This window comes from Staurois parvus, unplaced genomic scaffold, assembly GCF_062004578.1.
Source record: "Staurois parvus isolate SC_StPar_1 unplaced genomic scaffold, SC_StPar_1.0 ptg000662l, whole genome shotgun sequence".
NCBI classification, from domain to species: Eukaryota; Metazoa; Chordata; class Amphibia; order Anura; family Ranidae; genus Staurois; species Staurois parvus.
Window position 1 is genome coordinate 431,154 of NW_028318458.1, and position 23,341 is coordinate 454,494.

The 23,341-nt window shown below is 45.5% G+C and overlaps 34 non-coding genes across 34 annotated transcripts; all 34 read left to right on the plus strand.

Annotated features, from left to right (window-relative positions):
- The first annotated feature begins 507 nt into the window (after window positions 1-507).
- TRNAH-GUG (transfer RNA histidin (anticodon GUG)) lies at window positions 508-579 on the plus strand. The gene has a single exon. It is a non-coding gene; the product is annotated as a tRNA-His (tRNA).
- Window positions 580-1,487: 908 nt separating this feature from the next.
- On the plus strand, window positions 1,488-1,560 carry TRNAR-ACG (transfer RNA arginine (anticodon ACG)). The gene has a single exon. It is a non-coding gene; the product is annotated as a tRNA-Arg (tRNA).
- A 1,045-nt stretch (window positions 1,561-2,605) lies between these two features.
- TRNAH-GUG (transfer RNA histidin (anticodon GUG)) lies at window positions 2,606-2,677 on the plus strand. The gene has a single exon. It is a non-coding gene; the product is annotated as a tRNA-His (tRNA).
- A 916-nt stretch (window positions 2,678-3,593) lies between these two features.
- TRNAR-ACG (transfer RNA arginine (anticodon ACG)) lies at window positions 3,594-3,666 on the plus strand. The gene has a single exon. It is a non-coding gene; the product is annotated as a tRNA-Arg (tRNA).
- A 995-nt stretch (window positions 3,667-4,661) lies between these two features.
- TRNAR-ACG (transfer RNA arginine (anticodon ACG)) lies at window positions 4,662-4,734 on the plus strand. The gene has a single exon. It is a non-coding gene; the product is annotated as a tRNA-Arg (tRNA).
- An 8-nt stretch (window positions 4,735-4,742) lies between these two features.
- Window positions 4,743-4,814, plus strand: TRNAH-GUG (transfer RNA histidin (anticodon GUG)). Its single transcript has one exon. It is a non-coding gene; the product is annotated as a tRNA-His (tRNA).
- A 989-nt stretch (window positions 4,815-5,803) lies between these two features.
- Window positions 5,804-5,875, plus strand: TRNAH-GUG (transfer RNA histidin (anticodon GUG)). Its single transcript has one exon. It is a non-coding gene; the product is annotated as a tRNA-His (tRNA).
- Window positions 5,876-6,791: 916 nt separating this feature from the next.
- Window positions 6,792-6,864, plus strand: TRNAR-ACG (transfer RNA arginine (anticodon ACG)). The gene has a single exon. It is a non-coding gene; the product is annotated as a tRNA-Arg (tRNA).
- Window positions 6,865-7,944: 1,080 nt separating this feature from the next.
- Window positions 7,945-8,016, plus strand: TRNAH-GUG (transfer RNA histidin (anticodon GUG)). Its single transcript has one exon. It is a non-coding gene; the product is annotated as a tRNA-His (tRNA).
- Window positions 8,017-8,932: 916 nt separating this feature from the next.
- TRNAR-ACG (transfer RNA arginine (anticodon ACG)) lies at window positions 8,933-9,005 on the plus strand. The gene has a single exon. It is a non-coding gene; the product is annotated as a tRNA-Arg (tRNA).
- Window positions 9,006-10,004: 999 nt separating this feature from the next.
- On the plus strand, window positions 10,005-10,077 carry TRNAR-ACG (transfer RNA arginine (anticodon ACG)). The gene has a single exon. It is a non-coding gene; the product is annotated as a tRNA-Arg (tRNA).
- An 8-nt stretch (window positions 10,078-10,085) lies between these two features.
- On the plus strand, window positions 10,086-10,157 carry TRNAH-GUG (transfer RNA histidin (anticodon GUG)). The gene has a single exon. It is a non-coding gene; the product is annotated as a tRNA-His (tRNA).
- A 911-nt stretch (window positions 10,158-11,068) lies between these two features.
- TRNAR-ACG (transfer RNA arginine (anticodon ACG)) lies at window positions 11,069-11,141 on the plus strand. The gene has a single exon. It is a non-coding gene; the product is annotated as a tRNA-Arg (tRNA).
- Window positions 11,142-11,149: 8 nt separating this feature from the next.
- On the plus strand, window positions 11,150-11,221 carry TRNAH-GUG (transfer RNA histidin (anticodon GUG)). The gene has a single exon. It is a non-coding gene; the product is annotated as a tRNA-His (tRNA).
- A 908-nt stretch (window positions 11,222-12,129) lies between these two features.
- Window positions 12,130-12,202, plus strand: TRNAR-ACG (transfer RNA arginine (anticodon ACG)). Its single transcript has one exon. It is a non-coding gene; the product is annotated as a tRNA-Arg (tRNA).
- Window positions 12,203-13,198: 996 nt separating this feature from the next.
- Window positions 13,199-13,271, plus strand: TRNAR-ACG (transfer RNA arginine (anticodon ACG)). Its single transcript has one exon. It is a non-coding gene; the product is annotated as a tRNA-Arg (tRNA).
- An 8-nt stretch (window positions 13,272-13,279) lies between these two features.
- On the plus strand, window positions 13,280-13,351 carry TRNAH-GUG (transfer RNA histidin (anticodon GUG)). Its single transcript has one exon. It is a non-coding gene; the product is annotated as a tRNA-His (tRNA).
- A 908-nt stretch (window positions 13,352-14,259) lies between these two features.
- On the plus strand, window positions 14,260-14,332 carry TRNAR-ACG (transfer RNA arginine (anticodon ACG)). The gene has a single exon. It is a non-coding gene; the product is annotated as a tRNA-Arg (tRNA).
- An 8-nt stretch (window positions 14,333-14,340) lies between these two features.
- Window positions 14,341-14,412, plus strand: TRNAH-GUG (transfer RNA histidin (anticodon GUG)). The gene has a single exon. It is a non-coding gene; the product is annotated as a tRNA-His (tRNA).
- A 916-nt stretch (window positions 14,413-15,328) lies between these two features.
- Window positions 15,329-15,401, plus strand: TRNAR-ACG (transfer RNA arginine (anticodon ACG)). The gene has a single exon. It is a non-coding gene; the product is annotated as a tRNA-Arg (tRNA).
- Window positions 15,402-15,409: 8 nt separating this feature from the next.
- Window positions 15,410-15,481, plus strand: TRNAH-GUG (transfer RNA histidin (anticodon GUG)). The gene has a single exon. It is a non-coding gene; the product is annotated as a tRNA-His (tRNA).
- Window positions 15,482-16,470: 989 nt separating this feature from the next.
- TRNAH-GUG (transfer RNA histidin (anticodon GUG)) lies at window positions 16,471-16,542 on the plus strand. Its single transcript has one exon. It is a non-coding gene; the product is annotated as a tRNA-His (tRNA).
- A 916-nt stretch (window positions 16,543-17,458) lies between these two features.
- Window positions 17,459-17,531, plus strand: TRNAR-ACG (transfer RNA arginine (anticodon ACG)). The gene has a single exon. It is a non-coding gene; the product is annotated as a tRNA-Arg (tRNA).
- An 8-nt stretch (window positions 17,532-17,539) lies between these two features.
- Window positions 17,540-17,611, plus strand: TRNAH-GUG (transfer RNA histidin (anticodon GUG)). The gene has a single exon. It is a non-coding gene; the product is annotated as a tRNA-His (tRNA).
- Window positions 17,612-18,519: 908 nt separating this feature from the next.
- TRNAR-ACG (transfer RNA arginine (anticodon ACG)) lies at window positions 18,520-18,592 on the plus strand. Its single transcript has one exon. It is a non-coding gene; the product is annotated as a tRNA-Arg (tRNA).
- Window positions 18,593-18,600: 8 nt separating this feature from the next.
- On the plus strand, window positions 18,601-18,672 carry TRNAH-GUG (transfer RNA histidin (anticodon GUG)). The gene has a single exon. It is a non-coding gene; the product is annotated as a tRNA-His (tRNA).
- Window positions 18,673-19,588: 916 nt separating this feature from the next.
- TRNAR-ACG (transfer RNA arginine (anticodon ACG)) lies at window positions 19,589-19,661 on the plus strand. The gene has a single exon. It is a non-coding gene; the product is annotated as a tRNA-Arg (tRNA).
- An 8-nt stretch (window positions 19,662-19,669) lies between these two features.
- Window positions 19,670-19,741, plus strand: TRNAH-GUG (transfer RNA histidin (anticodon GUG)). Its single transcript has one exon. It is a non-coding gene; the product is annotated as a tRNA-His (tRNA).
- Window positions 19,742-20,657: 916 nt separating this feature from the next.
- Window positions 20,658-20,730, plus strand: TRNAR-ACG (transfer RNA arginine (anticodon ACG)). Its single transcript has one exon. It is a non-coding gene; the product is annotated as a tRNA-Arg (tRNA).
- Window positions 20,731-20,738: 8 nt separating this feature from the next.
- Window positions 20,739-20,810, plus strand: TRNAH-GUG (transfer RNA histidin (anticodon GUG)). Its single transcript has one exon. It is a non-coding gene; the product is annotated as a tRNA-His (tRNA).
- A 908-nt stretch (window positions 20,811-21,718) lies between these two features.
- TRNAR-ACG (transfer RNA arginine (anticodon ACG)) lies at window positions 21,719-21,791 on the plus strand. The gene has a single exon. It is a non-coding gene; the product is annotated as a tRNA-Arg (tRNA).
- An 8-nt stretch (window positions 21,792-21,799) lies between these two features.
- Window positions 21,800-21,871, plus strand: TRNAH-GUG (transfer RNA histidin (anticodon GUG)). Its single transcript has one exon. It is a non-coding gene; the product is annotated as a tRNA-His (tRNA).
- A 916-nt stretch (window positions 21,872-22,787) lies between these two features.
- On the plus strand, window positions 22,788-22,860 carry TRNAR-ACG (transfer RNA arginine (anticodon ACG)). The gene has a single exon. It is a non-coding gene; the product is annotated as a tRNA-Arg (tRNA).
- An 8-nt stretch (window positions 22,861-22,868) lies between these two features.
- On the plus strand, window positions 22,869-22,940 carry TRNAH-GUG (transfer RNA histidin (anticodon GUG)). The gene has a single exon. It is a non-coding gene; the product is annotated as a tRNA-His (tRNA).
- Window positions 22,941-23,341: the final 401 nt, after the last annotated feature.

The window sequence follows — 23,341 nt, forward strand, 5'->3', positions numbered from 1 at the left end:
TATGTTTGGTATTTCTTAAAGCAGGAAAGTCGCATATTTCATGGAAAATGTTGAGATTATTTGGTTGTTGCAAATGCAAGGGGAGTAAGACATTTCCTGTGTTCTCGCTTGAAGCTTCCTCTCTGAACTCGTTATCAAAGTCGCTTTCCAAGCTTGAATTTTTGGGCAGGTTAAGAAACCTTGGCAAAGCAAGATGTTTGTGATCAAATATCTTGGCCAATCGGAAGCTGGCATTGTTTTTTTGGACAGATTCATTGCAAATATCTGGTCTTGGCTTGGGCAAGTTCATTGGAGGTTTTAGCAATGTTCTCTGGATTAGAGATCCTCCAGAAAGCCAGTGGTTTGCATTGAAACGGCCACCATGGTGCCTTGTGGTCCAGCGGTTGGAATAAGCATCAAAGGAAGTTTGGCAAACATCCAGCAGCAGCGCCAGTGGTGCAATGGATAACGCATCTGACTACGGATCAGAAGATTGTAGGTTCAGCTCCTACCTGACTCGTCACATGGGCCGTGATCGTATAGTGGTTAGTACTCTGTGTTGTGGCCGCAGCAACCCCGGTTCGAATCCGGGTCACGGCAGCTTTTTACGGCGCAGCTGCTGGGCAAGATTCACAGAGGGGATTCTGTAGGCCAGATCTGCATTGGATAGGAGGCATCGCAGCTCGAAAGTGAGCCCTGATAAATTATACTTTGCACTGCCTCGTTGCTGTTTCATAGGGGGCTCGTCTGCCACCCTGGGCTAGTAACCAAGTTAGGCAAAATAGAGAACAATGTTTCGAACAAATTAAATCCATCGAGAACTTTTAAGAACCCAACCTTCCCAATGCTAACACTCGCATAAACGCACTTTGGAAGTACCTACGGCAACGCCGTTTGCTCTACACATATTTGCTATCCCTGCGCACACTAGAGATAGATGGATGATTCAATTTAGGGTCATCATGGAAGCATAACTCTAAAGTGAAGAGTTGGAACTTTTTTTAATGCACTGCCTTTTTTACACTGGTTCGGTACCACAGTTCTTGGTGGTTTTACAAGTGCACCCCATTTTAAAACTAAGATATGTTTGGTATTTCTTAAAGCAGGAAAGTCGCATATTTCATGGAAAATGTTGAAATTATTTGGTTGTTGCAAATGCAAGGGGAGTAAGACATTTCCTGTGTTCTCGCTTGAAGCTTCCTCTCTGAACTCGTTATCAAAGTCGCTTTCCAAGCTTGAATTTTTGGGCAGGTTAAGAAACCTTGGCAAAGCAAGATGTTTGTGATCAAATATCTTGGCCAATCGGAAGCTGGCATTGTTTTTTTGGACAGATTCATTGCAAATATCTGGTCTTGGCTTGGGCAAGTTCATTGGAGGTTTTAGCAATGTTCTCTGGATTAGAGATCCTCCAGAAAGCCAGTGGTTTGCATTGAAACGGCCACCATGGTGCCTTGTGGTCCAGCGGTTGGAATGAGCATCAAAGGAAGTTTGGCAAACATCCAGCAGCAGGGCCAGTGGCGCAATGGATAACGCGTCTGACTACGGATCAGAAGATTGTAGGTTCAACTCCTACCTGGCTCGTCACATGGGCCGTGATCGTATAGTGGTTAGTACTCTGCGTTGTGGCCGCAGCAACCCCGGGTTACGGCGCAGCTGCCGGGCAAGATTCACAGAGGGGATTCTGTAGGCCAGATCTGCATTGGATAGGAGGCATCGCAGCTCGAAAGTGAGCCCTGATAAATTATACTTTGCACTGCCTCGTTGCTGTTTCATAGGGGGCTCGTCTGCCACCCTGGGCTAGTAACCAAGTTAGGCAAAATAGAGAACAATGTTTCGAACAAATTAAATCCATCGAGAACTTTTAAGAACCCAACCTTCCCAATGCTAACACTCGCATACACGCACTTTGGAAGTACCTACGGCAACGCCGTTTGCTCTACACATATTTGCTATCCCTGCGCACACTAGAGATAGATGGATGATTCAATTTAGGGTCATCATGGAAGCATAACTCTAAAGTGAAGAGTTGGAACTTTTTTTAATGCACTGCCTTTTTTACACTGGTTCGGTACCACAGTTCTTGGTGGTTTTACAAGTGCACCCCATTTTAAAACTAAGATATGTTTGGTATTTCTTAAAGCAGGAAAGTCGCATATTTCATGGAAAATGTTGAGATTATTTGGTTGTTGCAAATGCAAGGGGAGTAAGACATTTCCTGTGTTCTCGCTTGAAGCTTCCTCTCTGAACTCGTTATCAAAGTCGCTTTCCAAGCTTGAATTTTTGGGCAGGTTAAGAAACCTTGGCAAAGCAAGATGTTTGTGATCAAATATCTTGGCCAATCGGAAGCTGGCATTGTTTTTTTGGACAGATTCATTGCAAATATCTGGTCTTGGCTTGGGCAAGTTCATTGGAGGTTTTAGCAATGTTCTCTGGATTAGAGATCCTCCAGAAAGCCAGTGGTTTGCATTGAAACGGCCACCATGGTGCCTTGTGGTCCAGCGGTTGGAATGAGCATCAAAGGAAGTTTGGCAAACATCCAGCAGCAGGGCCAGTGGCGCAATAGATAACGCATCTGACTACGGATCAGAAGATTGTATGTTCGACTCCTACCTGGCTCGTCACATGGGCCGTGATCGTATAGTGGTTAGTACTCTGCGTTGTGGCCGCAGCAACCCCGGTTCGAATCCGGGTCACGGCAGCTTTTTACGGCGCAGCTGCCGGGCAAGATTCACAGAGGGGATTCTGTAGGCCAGATCTGCATTGGATAGAAGCAGAGGAGGCATCGCAGATCGAAAGTGAGCCCTGATAAATTGTACTTTGCACTGCCTCGTTGCTGTTTCATAGGGGGCTCGTCTGCCGCCCTGGGCTAGTAACCAAGTTAGGCAAAATAGAGAACAATGTTTCGAACAAATTAAATCCATCGAGAACTTTTAAGAACCCAACCTTCCCAATGCTAACACTCGCATACACGCACTTTGGAAGTACCTACGGCAACGCCGTTTGCTCTACACATATTTGCTATCCCTGCGCACACTAGAGATAGATGGATGATTCAATTTAGGGTCATCATGAAAGCATAACTCTAAAGTGAAGAGTTGGAACTTTTTTTAATGCACTGCCTTTTTTACACTGGTTCGGTACCACAGTTCTTGGTGGTTTTACAAGTGCACCCCATTTTAAAACTAAGATATGTTTGGTATTTCTTAAAGCAGGAAAGTCGCATATTTCATGGAAAATGTTGAGATTATTTGGTTGTTGCAAATGCAAGGGGAGTAAGACATTTCCTGTGTTCTCGCTTGAAGCTTCCTCTCTGAACTCGTTATCAAAGTCGCTTTCCAAGCTTGAATTTTTGGGCAGGTTAAGAAACCTTGGCAAAGCAAGATGTTTGTGATCAAATATCTTGGCCAATCGGAAGCTGGCATTGTTTTTTTGGACAGATTCATTGCAAATATCTGGTCTTGGCTTGGGCAAGTTCATTGGAGGTTTTAGCAATGTTCTCTGGATTAGAGATCCTCCAGAAAGCCAGTGGTTTGCATTGAAACGGCCACCATGGTGCCTTGTGGTCCAGCGGTTGGAATGAGCATCAAAGGAAGTTTGGCAAACATACAGCAGCAGGGCCAGTGGCGCAATGGATAACGCGTCTGACTACGGATCAGAAGATTGTAGGTTCGACTCCTACCTGGCTCGTCACATGGGCCGTGATCGTATAGTGGTTAGTACTCTGCGTTGTGGCCGCAGCAACCCCGGTTCGTATCCGGGTCACGGCAACTTTTTACGGCGCAGCTGCTGGGCAAATTCACAGAGGGGATTCTGTAGGCCAGATCTGCATTGGATAGAAGCAGAGGAGGCATCGCAGATCGAAAGTGAGCCCTGATAAATTGTACTTTGCACTGCCTCGTTGCTGTTTCATAGGGGGCTCGTCTGCCGCCCTGGGCTAGTAACCAAGTTAGGCAAAATAGAGAACAATGTTTCGAACAAATTAAATCCATCGAGAACTTTTAAGAACCCAACCTTCCCAATGCTAACACTCGCATACACGCACTTTGGAAGTACCTACGGCAACGCCGTTTGCTCTACACATATTTGCTATCCCTGCGCACACTAGAGATAGATGGATGATTCAATTTAGGGTCATCATGGAAGCATAACTCTAAAGTGAAGAGTTGGAACTTTTTTTAATGCACTGCCTTTTTTACACTGGTTCGGTACCACAGTTCTTGGTGGTTTTACAAGTGCACCCCATTTTAAAACTAAGATATGTTTGGTATTTCTTAAAGCAGGAAAGTCGCATATTTCATGGAAAATGTTGAGATTATTTGGTTGTTGCAAATGCAAGGGGAGTAAGACATTTCCTGTGTTCTCGCTTGAAGCTTCCTTTCTGAACTCGTTATCAAAGTCGCTTTCCAAGCTTGAATTTTTGGGCAGGTTAAGAAACCTTGGCAAAGCAAGATGTTTGTGATCAAATATCTTGGCCAATCGGAAGCTGGCATTGTTTTTTTGGACAGATTCATTGCAAATATCTGGTCTTGGCTTGGGCAAGTTCATTGGAGGTTTTAGCAATGTTCTCTGGATTAGAGATCCTCCAGAAAGCCAGTGGTTTGCATTGAAACGGCCACCATGGTGCCTTGTGGTCCAGCGGTTGGAATGAGCATCAAAGGAAGTTTGGCAAACATCCAGCAGCAGGGCCAGTGGCGCAATGGATAACGCGTCTGACTACGGATCAGAAGATTGTAGGTTCGACTCCTACCTGGCTCGTCACATGGGCCGTGATCGTATAGTGGTTAGTACTCTGCGTTGTGGCCGCAGCAACCCCGGTTCGAATCCGGGTCACGGCAGCTTTTTACGGTGCAGCTGCTGGGCAAGATTCACAGAGGGGATTCTGTAGGCCAGATCTGCATTGGATAGGAGGCATCGCAGCTCGAAAGTGAGCCCTGATAAATTGTACTTTGCACTGCCTCGTTGCTGTTTCATAGGGGGCTCGTCTGCCGCCCTGGGCTAGTAACCAAGTTAGGCAAAATAGAGAACAATGTTTCGAACAAATTAAATCCATCGAGAACTTTTAAGAACCCAACCTTCCCAATGCTAACACTCGCATACACGCACTTTGGAAGTACCTACGGCAACACCGTTTGCTCTACACATATTTGCTATCCCTGCGCACACTAGAGATAGATGGATGATTCAATTTAGGGTCATCATGGAAGCATAACTCTAAAGTGAAGAGTTGGAACTTTTTTTAATGCACTGCCTTTTTTACACTTTTTCGGTACCACAGTTCTTGGTGGTTTTACAAGTGCACCCCATTTTAAAACTAAGATATGTTTGGTATTTCTTAAAGCAGGAAAGTCGCATATTTCATGGAAAATGTTGAGATTATTTGGTTGTTGCAAATGCAAGGGGAGTAAGACATTTCCTGTGTTCTCGCTTGAAGCTTCCTCTCTGAACTCGTTATCAAAGTCGCTTTCCAAGCTTGAATTTTTGGGCAGGTTAAGAAACCTTGGCAAAGCAAGATGTTTGTGATCAAATATCTTGGCCAATCGGAAGCTGGCATTGTTTTTTTGGACAGATTCATTGCAAATATCTGGTCTTGGCTTGGGCAAGTTCATTGGAGGTTTTAGCAATGTTCTCTGGATTAGAGATCCTCCAGAAAGCCAGTGGTTTGCATTGAAACGGCCACCATGGTGCCCTGTGGTCCAGCGGTTGGAATGAGTATCAAAGGAAGTTTGGCAAACATCCAGCAGCAGGGCCAGTGGCGCAATGGATAACGCGTCTGACTACGGATCAGAAGATTGTATGTTCGACTCTTACCTGGCTCGTCACATGGGCCGTGATCGTATAGTGGTTAGTACTCTGCGTTGTGGCCGCAGCAACCCCGGTTCGAATCCGGGTCACGGCAGCTTTTTACGGCGCAGCTGCCGGGCAAGATTCACAGAGGGGATTCTGTAGGCCAGATCTGCATTGGATAGAAGCAGAGGAGGCATCGCAGATCGAAAGTGAGCCCTGATAAATTGTACTTTGCACTGCCTCGTTGCTGTTTCATAGGGGGCTCGTCTGCCGCCCTGGGCTAGTAACCAAGTTAGGCAAAATAGAGAACAATGTTTCGAACAAATTAAATCCATCGAGAACTTTTAAGAACCCAACCTTCCCAATGCTAACACTCGCATACACGCACTTTGGAAGTACCTACGGCAACGCCGTTTGCTCTACACATATTTGCTATCCCTGCGCACACTAGAGATAGATGGATGATTCAATTTAGGGTCATCATGGAAGCATAACTCTAAAGTGAAGAGTTGGAACTTTTTTTAATGCACTGCCTTTTTTACACTGGTTCGGTACCACAGTTCTTGGTGGTTTTACAAGTGCACCCCATTTTAAAACTAAGATATGTTTGGTATTTCTTAAAGCAGGAAAGTCGCATATTTCATGGAAAATGTTGAGATTATTTGGTTGTTGCAAATGCAAGGGGAGTAAGACATTTCCTGTGTTCTCGCTTGAAGCTTCCTTTCTGAACTCGTTATCAAAGTCGCTTTCCAAGCTTGAATTTTTGGGCAGGTTAAGAAACCTTGGCAAAGCAAGATGTTTGTGATCAAATATCTTGGCCAATCGGAAGCTGGCATTGTTTTTTTGGACAGATTCATTGCAAATATCTGGTCTTGGCTTGGGCAAGTTCATTGGAGGTTTTAGCAATGTTCTCTGGATTAGAGATCCTCCAGAAAGCCAGTGGTTTGCATTGAAACGGCCACCATGGTGCCTTGTGGTCCAGCGGTTGGAATGAGCATCAAAGGAAGTTTGGCAAACATCCAGCAGCAGGGCCAGTGGCGCAATGGATAACGCGTCTGACTACGGATCAGAAGATTGTAGGTTCGACTCCTACCTGGCTCGTCACATGGGCCGTGATCGTATAGTGGTTGTGGCCGCAGCAACACTCTGCGTTGTGGCCGCAGCAACCCCGGTTCGAATCCGGGTCACGGCAGCTTTTTACGGTGCAGCTGCTGGGCAAGATTCACAGAGGGGATTCTGTAGGCCAGATCTGCATTGGATAGGAGGCATCGCAGCTCGAAAGTGAGCCCTGATAAATTGTACTTTGCACTGCCTCGTTGCTGTTTCATAGGGGGCTCGTCTGCCGCCCTGGGCTAGTAACCAAGTTAGGCAAAATAGAGAACAATGTTTCGAACAAATTAAATCCATCGAGAACTTTTAAGAACCCAACCTTCCCAATGCTAACACTCGCATACACGCACTTTGGAAGTACCTACGGCAACACCGTTTGCTCTACACATATTTGCTATCCCTGCGCACACTAGAGATAGATGGATGATTCAATTTAGGGTCATCATGGAAGCATAACTCTAAAGTGAAGAGTTGGAACTTTTTTTAATGCACTGCCTTTTTTACACTGGTTCGGTACCACAGTTCTTGGTGGTTTTACAAGTGCACCCCATTTTAAAACTAAGATATGTTTGGTATTTCTTAAAGCAGGAAAGTCGCATATTTCATGGAAAATGTTGAGATTATTTGGTTGTTGCAAATGCAAGGGGAGTAAGACATTTCCTGTGTTCTCGCTTGAAGCTTCCTCTCTGAACTCGTTATCAAAGTCGCTTTCCAAGCTTGAATTTTTGGGCAGGTTAAGAAACCTTGGCAAAGCAAGATGTTTGTGATCAAATATCTTGGCCAATCGGAAGCTGGCATTGTTTTTTTGGACAGATTCATTGCAAATATCTGGTCTTGGCTTGGGCAAGTTCATTGGAGGTTTTAGCAATGTTCTCTGGATTAGAGATCCTCCAGAAAGCCAGTGGTTTGCATTGAAACGGCCACCATGGTGCCTTGTGGTCCAGCGGTTGGAATGAGCATCAAAGGAAGTTTGGCAAACATCCAGCAGCAGGGCCAGTGGCGCAATGGATAACGCGTCTGACTACGGATCAGAAGATTGTATGTTCGACTCTTACCTGGCTCGTCACATGGGCCGTGATCGTATAGTGGTTAGTACTCTGCGTTGTGGCCGCAGCAACCCCGGTTCGAATCCGGGTCACGGCAGCTTTTTACGGCGCAGCTGCCGGGCAAGATTCACAGAGGGGATTCTGTAGGCCAGATCTGCATTGGATAGAAGCAGAGGAGGCATCGCAGATCGAAAGTGAGCCCTGATAAATTGTACTTTGCACTGCCTCGTTGCTGTTTCATAGGGGGCTCGTCTGCCGCCCTGGGCTAGTAACCAAGTTAGGCAAAATAGAGAACAATGTTTCGAACAAATTAAATCCATCGAGAACTTTTAAGAACCCAACCTTCCCAATGCTAACACTCGCATACACGCACTTTGGAAGTACCTACGGCAACGCCGTTTGCTCTACACATATTTGCTATCCCTGCGCACACTAGAGATAGATGGATGATTCAATTTAGGGTCATCATGGAAGCATAACTCTAAAGTGAAGAGTTGGAACTTTTTTTAATGCACTGCCTTTTTTACACTGGTTCGGTACCACAGTTCTTGGTGGTTTTACAAGTGCACCCCATTTTAAAACTAAGATATGTTTGGTATTTCTTAAAGCAGGAAAGTCGCATATTTCATGGAAAATGTTGAGATTATTTGGTTGTTGCAAATGCAAGGGGAGTAAGACATTTCCTGTGTTCTCGCTTGAAGCTTCCTTTCTGAACTCGTTATCAAAGTCGCTTTCCAAGCTTGAATTTTTGGGCAGGTTAAGAAACCTTGGCAAAGCAAGATGTTTGTGATCAAATATCTTGGCCAATCGGAAGCTGGCATTGTTTTTTTGGACAGATTCATTGCAAATATCTGGTCTTGGCTTGGGCAAGTTCATTGGAGGTTTTAGCAATGTTCTCTGGATTAGAGATCCTCCAGAAAGCCAGTGGTTTGCATTGAAACGGCCACCATGGTGCCTTGTGGTCCAGCGGTTGGAATGAGCATCAAAGGAAGTTTGGCAAACATCCAGCAGCAGGGCCAGTGGCGCAATGGATAACGCGTCTGACTACGGATCAGAAGATTGTAGGTTCGACTCCTACCTGGCTCGTCACATGGGCCGTGATCGTATAGTGGTTGTGGCCGCAGCAACACTCTGCGTTGTGGCCGCAGCAACCCCGGTTCGAATCCGGGTCACGGCAGCTTTTTACGGTGCAGCTGCTGGGCAAGATTCACAGAGGGGATTCTGTAGGCCAGATCTGCATTGGATAGGAGGCATCGCAGCTCGAAAGTGAGCCCTGATAAATTGTACTTTGCACTGCCTCGTTGCTGTTTCATAGGGGGCTCGTCTGCCGCCCTGGGCTAGTAACCAAGTTAGGCAAAATAGAGAACAATGTTTCGAACAAATTAAATCCATCGAGAACTTTTAAGAACCCAACCTTCCCAATGCTAACACTCGCATACACGCACTTTGGAAGTACCTACGGCAACACCGTTTGCTCTACACATATTTGCTATCCCTGCGCACACTAGAGATAGATGGATGATTCAATTTAGGGTCATCATGGAAGCATAACTCTAAAGTGAAGAGTTGGAACTTTTTTTAATGCACTGCCTTTTTTACACTGGTTCGGTACCACAGTTCTTGGTGGTTTTACAAGTGCACCCCATTTTAAAACTAAGATATGTTTGGTATTTCTTAAAGCAGGAAAGTCGCATATTTCATGGAAAATGTTGAGATTATTTGGTTGTTGCAAATGCAAGGGGAGTAAGACATTTCCTGTGTTCTCGCTTGAAGCTTCCTCTCTGAACTCGTTATCAAAGTCGCTTTCCAAGCTTGAATTTTTGGGCAGGTTAAGAAACCTTGGCAAAGCAAGATGTTTGTGATCAAATATCTTGGCCAATCGGAAGCTGGCATTGTTTTTTTGGACAGATTCATTGCAAATATCTGGTCTTGGCTTGGGCAAGTTCATTGGAGGTTTTAGCAATGTTCTCTGGATTAGAGATCCTCCAGAAAGCCAGTGGTTTGCATTGAAACGGCCACCATGGTGCCTTGTGGTCCAGCGGTTGGAATGAGCATCAAAGGAAGTTTGGCAAACATCCAGCAGCAGGGCCAGTGGCGCAATGGGTAACGCGTCTGACTACGGATCAGAAGATTGTATGTTCGACTCCTACCTGGCTCGTCACATGGGCCGTGATCGTATAGTGGTTAGTACTCTGCGTTGTGGCCGCAGCAACCCCGGTTCGAATCCGGGTCACGGCAGCTTTTTACGGCGCAGCTGCCGGGCAAGATTCACAGAGGGGATTCTGTAGGCCAGATCTGCATTGGATAGAAGCAGAGGAGGCATCGCAGATCGAAAGTGAGCCCTGATAAATTGTACTTTGCACTGCCTCGTTGCTGTTTCATAGGGGGCTCGTCTGCCGCCCTGGGCTAGTAACCAAGTTAGGCAAAATAGAGAACAATGTTTCGAACAAATTAAATCCATCAAGAACTTTTAAGAACCCAACCTTCCCAATGCTAACACTCGCATACACGCACTTTGGAAGTACCTACGGCAACGCCGTTTGCTCTACACATATTTGCTATCCCTGCGCACACTAGAGATAGATGGATGATTCAATTTAGGGTCATCATGGAAGCATAACTCTAAAGTGAAGAGTTGGAACTTTTTTTAATGCACTGCCTTTTTTACACTGGTTCGGTACCACAGTTCTTGGTGGTTTTACAAGTGCACCCCATTTTAAAACTAAGATATGTTTGGTATTTCTTAAAGCAGGAAAGTCGCATATTTCATGGAAAATGTTGAGATTATTTGGTTGTTGCAAATGCAAGGGGAGTAAGACATTTCCTGTGTTCTCGCTTGAAGCTTCCTTTCTGAACTCGTTATCAAAGTCGCTTTCCAAGCTTGAATTTTTGGGCAGGTTAAGAAACCTTGGCAAAGCAAGATGTTTGTGATCAAATATCTTGGCCAATCGGAAGCTGGCATTGTTTTTTTGGACAGATTCATTGCAAATATCTGGTCTTGGGCAAGTTCATTGGAGGTTTTAGCAATGTTCTCTGGATTAGAGATCCTCCAGAAAGCCAGTGGTTTGCATTGAAACGGCCACCATGGTGCCTTGTGGTCCAGCGGTTGGAATGAGCATCAAAGGAAGTTTGGCAAACATCCAGCAGCAGGGCCAGTGGCGCAATGGATAACGCGTCTGACTACGGATCAGAAGATTGTAGGTTCGACTCCTACCTGGCTCGTCACATGGGCCGTGATCGTATAGTGGTTAGTACTCTGCGTTGTGGCCGCAGCAACCCCGGTTCGAATCCGGGTCACGGCAGCTTTTTACGGTGCAGCTGCTGGGCAAGATTCACAGAGGGGATTCTGTAGGCCAGATCTGCATTGGATAGGAGGCATCGCAGCTCGAAAGTGAGCCCTGATAAATTGTACTTTGCACTGCCTCGTTGCTGTTTCATAGGGGGCTCGTCTGCCGCCCTGGGCTAGTAACCAAGTTAGGCAAAATAGAGAACAATGTTTCGAACAAATTAAATCCATCGAGAACTTTTAAGAACCCAACCTTCCCAATGCTAACACTCGCATACACGCACTTTGGAAGTACCTACGGCAACACCGTTTGCTCTACACATATTTGCTATCCCTGCGCACACTAGAGATAGATGGATGATTCAATTTAGGGTCATCATGGAAGCATAACTCTAAAGTGAAGAGTTGGAACTTTTTTTAATGCACTGCCTTTTTTACACTGGTTCGGTACCACAGTTCTTGGTGGTTTTACAAGTGCACCCCATTTTAAAACTAAGATATGTTTGGTATTTCTTAAAGTAGGAAAGTCGCATATTTCATGGAAAATGTTGAGATTATTTGGTTGTTGCAAATGCAAGGGGAGTAAGACATTTCCTGTGTTCTCGCTTGAAGCTTCCTCTCTGAACTCGTTATCAAAGTCGCTTTCCAAGCTTGAATTTTTGGGCAGGTTAAGAAACCTTGGCAAAGCAAGATGTTTGTGATCAAATATCTTGGCCAATCGGAAGCTGGCATTGTTTTTTTGGACAGATTCATTGCAAATATCTGGTCTTGGCTTGGGCAAGTTCATTGGAGGTTTTAGCAATGTTCTCTGGATTAGAGATCCTCCAGAAAGCCAGTGGTTTGCATTGAAACGGCCACCATGGTGCCTTGTGGTCCAGCGGTTGGAATGAGCATCAAAGGAAGTTTGGCAAACATCCAGCAGCAGGGCCAGTGGCGCAATGGATAACGCGTCTGACTACGGATCAGAAGATTGTATGTTCGACTCTTACCTGGCTCATCACATGGGCCGTGATCGTATAGTGGTTAGTACTCTGCGTTGTGGCCGCAGCAACACCGGTTCGAATCCGGGTCACGGCAGCTTTTTACGGCGCAGCTGCCGGGCAAGATTCACAGAGGGGATTCTGTAGGCCAGATCTGCATTGGATAGAAGCAGAGGAGGCATCGCAGATCGAAAGTGAGCCCTGATAAATTGTACTTTGCACTGCCTCGTTGCTGTTTCATAGGGGGCTCGTCTGCCGCCCTGGGCTAGTAACCAAGTTAGGCAAAATAGAGAACAATGTTTCGAACAAATTAAATCCATCGAGAACTTTTAAGAACCCAACCTTCCCAATGCTAACACTCGCATACACGCACTTTGGAAGTACCTACGGCAACGCCGTTTGCTCTACACATATTTGCTATCCCTGCGCACACTAGAGATAGATGGATGATTCAATTTAGGGTCATCATGGAAGCATAACTCTAAAGTGAAGAGTTGGAACTTTTTTTAATGCACTGCCTTTTTTACACTGGTTCGGTACCACAGTTCTTGGTGGTTTTACAAGTGCACCCCATTTTAAAACTAAGATATGTTTGGTATTTCTTAAAGCAGGAAAGTCGCATATTTCATGGAAAATGTTGAGATTATTTGGTTGTTGCAAATGCAAGGGGAGTAAGACATTTCCTGTGTTCTCGCTTGAAGCTTCCTTTCTGAACTCGTTATCAAAGTCGCTTTCCAAGCTTGAATTTTTGGGCAGGTTAAGAAACCTTGGCAAAGCAAGATGTTTGTGATCAAATATCTTGGCCAATCGGAAGCTGGCATTGTTTTTTTGGACAGATTCATTGCAAATATCTGGTCTTGGCTTGGGCAAGTTCATTGGAGGTTTTAGCAATGTTCTCTGGATTAGAGATCCTCCAGAAAGCCAGTGGTTTGCATTGAAACGGCCACCATGGTGCCTTGTGGTCCAGCGGTTGGAATGAGCATCAAAGGAAGTTTGGCAAACATCCAGCAGCAGGGCCAGTGGCGCAATGGATAACGCGTCTGACTACGGATCAGAAGATTGTAGGTTCGACTCCTACCTGGCTCGTCACATGGGCCGTGATCGTATAGTGGTTAGTACTCTGCGTTGTGGCCGCAGCAACCCCGGTTCAAATCCGGGTCACGGCAGCTTTTTACAGTGCAGCTGCTGGGCAAGATTCACAGAGGGGATTCTGTAGGCCAGATCTGCATTGGATAGGAGGCATCGCAGCTCGAAAGTGAGCCCTGATAAATTGTACTTTGCACTGCCTCGTTGCTGTTTCATAGGGGGCTCGTCTGCCGCCCTGGGCTAGTAACCAAGTTAGGCAAAATAGAGAACAATGTTTCGAACAAATTAAATCCATCGAGAACTTTTAAGAACCCAACCTTCCCAATGCTAACACTCGCATACACGCACTTTGGAAGTACCTACGGCAACACCGTTTGCTCTACACATATTTGCTATCCCTGCGCACACTAGAGATAGATGGATGATTCAATTTAGGGTCATCATGGAAGCATAACTCTAAAGTGAAGAGTTGGAACTTTTTTTAATGCACTGCCTTTTTTACACTGGTTCGGTACCACAGTTCTTGGTGGTTTTACAAGTGCACCCCATTTTAAAACTAAGATATGTTTGGTATTTCTTAAAGCAGGAAAGTCGCATATTTCATGGAAAATGTTGAGATTATTTGGTTGTTGCAAATGCAAGGGGAGTAAGACATTTCCTGTGTTCTCGCTTGAAGCTTCCTCTCTGAACTCGTTATCAAAGTCGCTTTCCAAGCTTGAATTTTTGGGCAGGTTAAGAAACCTTGGCAAAGCAAGATGTTTGTGATCAAATATCTTGGCCAATCGGAAGCTGGCATTGTTTTTTTGGACAGATTCATTGCAAATATCTGGTCTTGGCTTGGGCAAGTTCATTGGAGGTTTTAGCAATGTTCTCTGGATTAGAGATCCTCCAGAAAGCCAGTGGTTTGCATTGAAACGGCCACCATGGTGCCTTGTGGTCCAGCGGTTGGAATGAGCATCAAAGGAAGTTTGGCAAACATCCAGCAGCAGGGCCAGTGGCGCAATGGATAACGCGTCTGACTACGGATCAGAAGATTGTATGTTCGACTCTTACCTGGCTCATCACATGGGCCGTGATCGTATAGTGGTTAGTACTCTGCGTTGTGGCCGCAGCAACCCCGGTTCGAATCCGGGTCACGGCAGCTTTTTACGGCGCAGCTGCCGGGCAAGATTCACAGAGGGGATTCTGTAGGCCAGATCTGCATTGGATAGAAGCAGAGGAGGCATCGCAGATCGAAAGTGAGCCCTGATAAATTGTACTTTGCACTGCCTCGTTGCTGTTTCATAGGGGGCTCGTCTGCCGCCCTGGGCTAGTAACCAAGTTAGGCAAAATAGAGAACAATGTTTCGAACAAATTAAATCCATCGAGAACTTTTAAGAACCCAACCTTCCCAATGCTAACACTCGCATACACGCACTTTGGAAGTACCTACGGCAACGCCGTTTGCTCTACACATATTTGCTATCCCTGCGCACACTAGAGATAGATGGATGATTCAATTTAGGGTCATCATGGAAGCATAACTCTAAAGTGAAGAGTTGGAACTTTTTTTAATGCACTGCCTTTTTTACACTGGTTCGGTACCACAGTTCTTGGTGGTTTTACAAGTGCACCCCATTTTAAAACTAAGATATGTTTGGTATTTCTTAAAGCAGGAAAGTCGCATATTTCATGGAAAATGTTGAGATTATTTGGTTGTTGCAAATGCAAGGGGAGTAAGACATTTCCTGTGTTCTCGCTTGAAGCTTCCTTTCTGAACTCGTTATCAAAGTCGCTTTCCAAGCTTGAATTTTTGGGCAGGTTAAGAAACCTTGGCAAAGCAAGATGTTTGTGATCAAATATCTTGGCCAATCGGAAGCTGGCATTGTTTTTTTGGACAGATTCATTGCAAATATCTGGTCTTGGCTTGGGCAAGTTCATTGGAGGTTTTAGCAATGTTCTCTGGATTAGAGATCCTCCAGAAAGCCAGTGGTTTGCATTGAAACGACCACCATGGTGCCTTGTGGTCCAGCGGTTGGAATGAGCATCAAAGGAAGTTTGGCAAACATCCAGCAGCAGGGCCAGTGGCGCAATGGATAACGCGTCTGACTACGGATCAGAAGATTGTAGGTTCGACTCCTACCTGGCTCATCACATGGGCCGTGATCGTATAGTGGTTAGTACTCTGCGTTGTGGCCGCAGCAACCCCGGTTCGAATCCGGGTCACGGCAGCTTTTTACGGTGCAGCTGCTGGGCAAGATTCACAGAGGGGATTCTGTAGGCCAGATCTGCATTGGATAGGAGGCATCGCAGCTCGAAAGTGAGCCCTGATAAATTGTACTTTGCACTGCCTCGTTGCTGTTTCATAGGGGGCTCGTCTGCCGCCCTGGGCTAGTAACCAAGTTAGGCAAAATAGAGAACAATGTTTCGAACAAATTAAATCCATCGAGAACTTTTAAGAACCCAACCTTCCCAATGCTAACACTCGCATACACGCACTTTGGAAGTACCTACGGCAACGCCGTTTGCTCTACACATATTTGCTATCCCTGCGCACACTAGAGATAGATGGATGATTCAATTTAGGGTCATCATGGAAGCATAACTCTAAAGTGAAGAGTTGGAACTTTTTTTAATGCACTGCCTTTTTTACACTGGTTCGGTACCACAGTTCTTGGTGGTTTTACAAGTGCACCCCATTTTAAAACTAAGATATGTTTGGTATTTCTTAAAGCAGGAAAGTCGCATATTTCATGGAAAATGTTGAGATTATTTGGTTGTTGCAAATGCAAGGGGAGTAAGACATTTCCTGTGTTCTCGCTTGAAGCTTCCTCTCTGAACTCGTTATCAAAGTCGCTTTCCAAGCTTGAATTTTTGGGCAGGTTAAGAAACCTTGGCAAAGCAAGATGTTTGTGATCAAATATCTTGGCCAATCGGAAGCTGGCATTGTTTTTTTGGACAGATTCATTGCAAATATCTGGTCTTGGCTTGGGCAAGTTCATTGGAGGTTTTAGCAATGTTCTCTGGATTAGAGATCCTCCAGAAAGCCAGTGGTTTGCATTGAAACGGCCACCATGGTGCCTTGTGGTCCAGCGGTTGGAATGAGCATCAAAGGAAGTTTGGCAAACATCCAGCAGCAGGGCCAGTGGCGCAATGGATAACGCATCTGACTACGGATCAGAAGATTGTATGTTCGACTCTTACCTGGCTCATCACATGGGCCGTGATCGTATAGTGGTTAGTACTCTGCGTTGTGGCCGCAGCAACCCCGGTTCGAATCCGGGTCACGGCAGCTTTTTACGGCGCAGCTGCCGGGCAAGATTCACAGAGGGGATTCTGTAGGCCAGATCTGCATTGGATAGAAGCAGAGGAGGCATCGCAGATCGAAAGTGAGCCCTGATAAATTGTACTTTGCACTGCCTCGTTGCTGTTTCATAGGGGGCTCGTCTGCCGCCCTGGGCTAGTAACCAAGTTAGGCAAAATAGAGAACAATGTTTCGAACAAATTAGATCCATCGAGAACTTTTAAGAACCCAACCTTCCCAATGCTAACACTCGCATACACGCACTTTGGAAGTACCTACGGCAACGCCGTTTGCTCTACACATATTTGCTATCCCTGCGCACACTAGAGATAGATGGATGATTCAATTTAGGGTCATCATGGAAGCATAACTCTAAAGTGAAGAGTTGGAACTTTTTTTAATGCACTGCCTTTTTTACACTGGTTCGGTACCACAGTTCTTGGTGGTTTTACAAGTGCACCCCATTTTAAAACTAAGATATGTTTGGTATTTCTTAAAGCAGGAAAGTCGCATATTTCATGGAAAATGTTGAGATTATTTGGTTGTTGCAAATGCAAGGGGAGTAAGACATTTCCTGTGTTCTCGCTTGAAGCTTCCTTTCTGAACTCGTTATCAAAGTCGCTTTCCAAGCTTGAATTTTTGGGCAGGTTAAGAAACCTTGGCAAAGCAAGATGTTTGTGATCAAATATCTTGGCCAATCGGAAGCTGGCATTGTTTTTTTGGACAGATTCATTGCAAATATCTGGTCTTGGCTTGGGCAAGTTCATTGGAGGTTTTAGCAATGTTCTCTGGATTAGAGATCCTCCAGAAAGCCAGTGGTTTGCATTGAAACGGCCACCATGGTGCCTTGTGGTCCAGCGGTTGGAATGAGCATCAAAGGAAGTTTGGCAAACATCCAGCAGCAGGGCCAGTGGCGCAATGGATAACGCGTCTGACTACGGATCAGAAGATTGTAGGTTCGACTCCTACCTGGCTCGTCACATGGGCCGTGATCGTATAGTGGTTAGTACTCTGCGTTGTGGCCGCAGCAACCCCGGTTCGAATCCGGGTCACGGCAGCTTTTTACGGTGCAGCTGCTGGGCAAGATTCACAGAGGGGATTCTGTAGGCCAGATCTGCATTGGATAGGAGGCATCGCAGCTCGAAAGTGAGCCCTGATAAATTGTACTTTGCACTGCCTCGTTGCTGTTTCATAGGGGGCTCGTCTGCCGCCCTGGGCTAGTAACCAAGTTAGGCAAAATAGAGAACAATGTTTCGAACAAATTAAATCCATCGAGAACTTTTAAGAACCCAACCTTCCCAATGCTAACACTCGCATACACGCACTTTGGAAGTACCTACGGCAACACCGTTTGCTCTACACATATTTGCTATCCCTGCGCACACTAGAGATAGATGGATGATTCAATTTAGGGTCATCATGGAAGCATAACTCTAAAGTGAAGAGTTGGAACTTTTTTTAATGCACTGCCTTTTTTACACTGGTTCGGTACCACAGTTCTTGGTGGTTTTACAAGTGCACCCCATTTTAAAACTAAGATATGTTTGGTATTTCTTAAAGCAGGAAAGTCGCATATTTCATGGAAAATGTTGAGATTATTTGGTTGTTGCAAATGCAAGGGGAGTAAGACATTTCCTGTGTTCTCGCTTGAAGCTTCCTCTCTGAACTCGTTATCAAAGTCGCTTTCCAAGCTTGAATTTTTGGGCAGGTTAAGAAACCTTGGCAAAGCAAGATGTTTGTGATCAAATATCTTGGCCAATCGGAAGCTGGCATTGTTTTTTTGGACAGATTCATTGCAAATATCTGGTCTTGGCTTGGGCAAGTTCATTGGAGGTTTTAGCAATGTTCTCTGGATTAGAGATCCTCCAGAAAGCCAGTGGTTTGCATTGAAACGGCCACCATGGTGCCTTGTGGTCCAGCGGTTGGAATGAGCATCAAAGGAAGTTTGGCAAACATCCAGCAGCAGGGCCAGTGGCGCAATGGATAACGCGTCTGACTACGGATCAGAAGATTGTATGTTCGACTCTTACCTGGCTCATCACATGGGCCGTGATCGTATAGTGGTTAGTACTCTGCGTTGTGGCCGCAGCAACCCCGGTTCGAATCCGGGTCACGGCAGCTTTTTACGGCGCAGCTGCCGGGCAAGATTCACAGAGGGGATTCTGTAGGCCAGATCTGCATTGGATAGAAGCAGAGGAGGCATCGCAGCTCGAAAGTGAGCCCTGATAAATTGTACTTTGCACTGCCTCGTTGCTGTTTCATAGGGGGCTCGTCTGCCGCCCTGGGCTAGTAACCAAGTTAGGCAAAATAGAGAACAATGTTTCGAACAAATTAAATCCATCGAGAACTTTTAAGAACCCAACCTTCCCAATGCTAACACTCGCATACACGCACTTTGGAAGTACCTACGGCAACACCGTTTGCTCTACACATATTTGCTATCCCTGCGCACACTAGAGATAGATGGATGATTCAATTTAGGGTCATCATGGAAGCATAACTCTAAAGTGAAGAGTTGGAACTTTTTTTAATGCACTGCCTTTTTTACACTGGTTCGGTACCACAGTTCTTGGTGGTTTTACAAGTGCACCCCATTTTAAAACTAAGATATGTTTGGTATTTCTTAAAGCAGGAAAGTCGCATATTTCATGGAAAATGTTGAGATTATTTGGTTGTTGCAAATGCAAGGGGAGTAAGACATTTCCTGTGTTCTCGCTTGAAGCTTCCTCTCTGAACTCGTTATCAAAGTCGCTTTCCAAGCTTGAATTTTTGGGCAGGTTAAGAAACCTTGGCAAAGCAAGATGTTTGTGATCAAATATCTTGGCCAATCGGAAGCTGGCATTGTTTTTTTGGACAGATTCATTGCAAATATCTGGTCTTGGCTTGGGCAAGTTCATTGGAGGTTTTAGCAATGTTCTCTGGATTAGAGATCCTCCAGAAAGCCAGTGGTTTGCATTGAAACGGCCACCATGGTGCCTTGTGGTCCAGCGGTTGGAATGAGCATCAAAGGAAGTTTGGCAAACATCCAGCAGCAGGGCCAGTGGCGCAATGGATAACGCGTCTGACTACGGATCAGAAGATTGTATGTTCGACTCTTACCTGGCTCATCACATGGGCCGTGATCGTATAGTGGTTAGTACTCTGCGTTGTGGCCGCAGCAACCCCGGTTCGAATCCGGGTCACGGCAGCTTTTTACGGCGCAGCTGCCGGGCAAGATTCACAGAGGGGATTCTGTAGGCCAGATCTGCATTGGATAGAAGCAGAGGAGGCATCGCAGCTCGAAAGTGAGCCCTGATAAATTGTACTTTGCACTGCCTCGTTGCTGTTTCATAGGGGGCTCGTCTGCCGCCCTGGGCTAGTAACCAAGTTAGGCAAAATAGAGAACAATGTTTCGAACAAATTAAATCCATCGAGAACTTTTAAGAACCCAACCTTCCCAATGCTAACACTCGCATACACGCACTTTGGAAGTACCTACGGCAACACCGTTTGCTCTACACATATTTGCTATCCCTGCGCACACTAGAGATAGATGGATGATTCAATTTAGGGTCATCATGGAAGCATAACTCTAAAGTGAAGAGTTGGAACTTTTTTTAATGCACTGCCTTTTTTACACTGGTTCGGTACCACAGTTCTTGGTGGTTTTACAAGTGCACCCCATTTTAAAACTAAGATATGTTTGGTATTTCTTAAAGCAGGAAAGTCGCATATTTCATGGAAAATGTTGAGATTATTTGGTTGTTGCAAATGCAAGGGGAGTAAGACATTTCCTGTGTTCTCGCTTGAAGCTTCCTCTCTGAACTCGTTATCAAAGTCGCTTTCCAAGCTTGAATTTTTGGGCAGGTTAAGAAACCTTGGCAAAGCAAGATGTTTGTGATCAAATATCTTGGCCAATCGGAAGCTGGCATTGTTTTTTTGGACAGATTCATTGCAAATATCTGGTCTTGGCTTGGGCAAGTTCATTGGAGGTTTTAGCAATGTTCTCTGGATTAGAGATCCTCCAGAAAGCCAGTGGTTTGCATTGAAACGGCCACCATGGTGCCTTGTGGTCCAGCGGTTGGAATGAGCATCAAAGGAAGTTTGGCAAACATCCAGCAGCAGGGCCAGTGGCGCAATGGATAACGCGTCTGACTACGGATCAGAAGATTGTATGTTCGACTCTTACCTGGCTCATCACATGGGCCGTGATCGTATAGTGGTTAGTACTCTGCGTTGTGGCCGCAGCAACCCCGGTTCGAATCCGGGTCACGGCAGCTTTTTACGGTGCAGCTGCTGGGCAAGATTCACAGAGGGGATTCTGTAGGCCAGATCTGCATTGGATAGGAGGCATCGCAGCTCGAAAGTGAGCCCTGATAAATTGTACTTTGCACTGCCTCGTTGCTGTTTCATAGGGGGCTCGTCTGCCGCCCTGGGCTAGTAACCAAGTTAGGCAAAATAGAGAACAATGTTTCGAACAAATTAAATCCATCGAGAACTTTTAAGAACCCAACCTTCCCAATGCTAACACTCGCATACACGCACTTTGGAAGTACCTACGGCAACACCGTTTGCTCTACACATATTTGCTATCCCTGCGCACACTAGAGATAGATGGATGATTCAATTTAGGGTCATCATGGAAGCATAACTCTAAAGTGAAGAGTTGGAACTTTTTTTAATGCACTGCCTTTTTTACACTGGTTCGGTACCACAGTTCTTGGTGGTTTTACAAGTGCACCCCATTTTAAAACTAAGATATGTTTGGTATTTCTTAAAGCAGGAAAGTCGCATATTTCATGGAAAATGTTGAGATTATTTGGTTGTTGCAAATGCAAGGGGAGTAAGACATTTCCTGTGTTCTCGCTTGAAGCTTCCTCTCTGAACTCGTTATCAAAGTCGCTTTCCAAGCTTGAATTTTTGGGCAGGTTAAGAAACCTTGGCAAAGCAAGATGTTTGTGATCAAATATCTTGGCCAATCGGAAGCTGGCATTGTTTTTTTGGACAGATTCATTGCAAATATCTGGTCTTGGCTTGGGCAAGTTCATTGGAGGTTTTAGCAATGTTCTCTGGATTAGAGATCCTCCAGAAAGCCAGTGGTTTGCATTGAAACGGCCACCATGGTGCCTTGTGGTCCAGCGGTTGGAATGAGCATCAAAGGAAGTTTGGCAAACATCCAGCAGCAGGGCCAGTGGCGCAATGGATAACGCGTCTGACTACGGATCAGAAGATTGTATGTTCGACTCTTACCTGGCTCATCACATGGGCCGTGATCGTATAGTGGTTAGTACTCTGCGTTGTGGCCGCAGCAACCCCGGTTCGAATCCGGGTCACGGCAGCTTTTTACGGCGCAGCTGCCGGGCAAGATTCACAGAGGGGATTCTGTAGGCCAGATCTGCATTGGATAGAAGCAGAGGAGGCATCGCAGCTCGAAAGTGAGCCCTGATAAATTGTACTTTGCACTGCCTCGTTGCTGTTTCATAGGGGGCTCGTCTGCCGCCCTGGGCTAGTAACCAAGTTAGGCAAAATAGAGAACAATGTTTCGAACAAATTAAATCCATCGAGAACTTTTAAGAACCCAACCTTCCCAATGCTAACACTCGCATACACGCACTTTGGAAGTACCTACGGCAACACCGTTTGCTCTACACATATTTGCTATCCCTGCGCACACTAGAGATAGATGGATGATTCAATTTAGGGTCATCATGGAAGCATAACTCTAAAGTGAAGAGTTGGAACTTTTTTTAATGCACTGCCTTTTTTACACTGGTTCGGTACCACAGTTCTTGGTGGTTTTACAAGTGCACCCCATTTTAAAACTAAGATATGTTTGGTATTTCTTAAAGCAGGAAAGTCGCATATTTCATGGAAAATGTTGAGATTATTTGGTTGTTGCAAATGCAAGGGGAGTAAGACATTTCCTGTGTTCTCGCTTGAAGCTTCCTCTCTGAACTCGTTATCAAAGTCGCTTTCCAAGCTTGAATTTTTGGGCAGGTTAAGAAACCTTGGCAAAGCAAGATGTTTGTGATCAAATATCTTGGCCAATCGGAAGCTGGCATTGTTTTTTTGGACAGATTCATTGCAAATATCTGGTCTTGGCTTGGGCAAGTTCATTGGAGGTTTTAGCAATGTTCTCTGGATTAGAGATCCTCCAGAAAGCCAGTGGTTTGCATTGAAACGGCCACCATGGTGCCTTGTGGTCCAGCGGTTGGAATGAGCATCAAAGGAAGTTTGGCAAACATCCAGCAGCAGGGCCAGTGGCGCAATGGATAACGCGTCTGACTACGGATCAGAAGATTGTATGTTCGACTCTTACCTGGCTCATCACATGGGCCGTGATCGTATAGTGGTTAGTACTCTGCGTTGTGGCCGCAGCAACCCCGGTTCGAATCCGGGTCACGGCAGCTTTTTACGGCGCAGCTGCCGGGCAAGATTCACAGAGGGGATTCTGTAGGCCAGATCTGCATTGGATAGAAGCAGAGGAGGCATCGCAGATCGAAAGTGAGCCCTGATAAATTGTACTTTGCACTGCCTCGTTGCTGTTTCATAGGGGGCTCGTCTGCCGCCCTGGGCTAGTAACCAAGTTAGGCAAAATAGAGAACAATGTTTCGAACAAATTAAATCCATCGAGAACTTTTAAGAACCCAACCTTCCCAATGCTAACACTCGCATACACGCACTTTGGAAGTACCTACGGCAACGCCGTTTGCTCTACACATATTTGCTATCCCTGCGCACACTAGAGATAGATGGATGATTCAATTTAGGGTCATCATGGAAGCATAACTCTAAAGTGAAGAGTTGG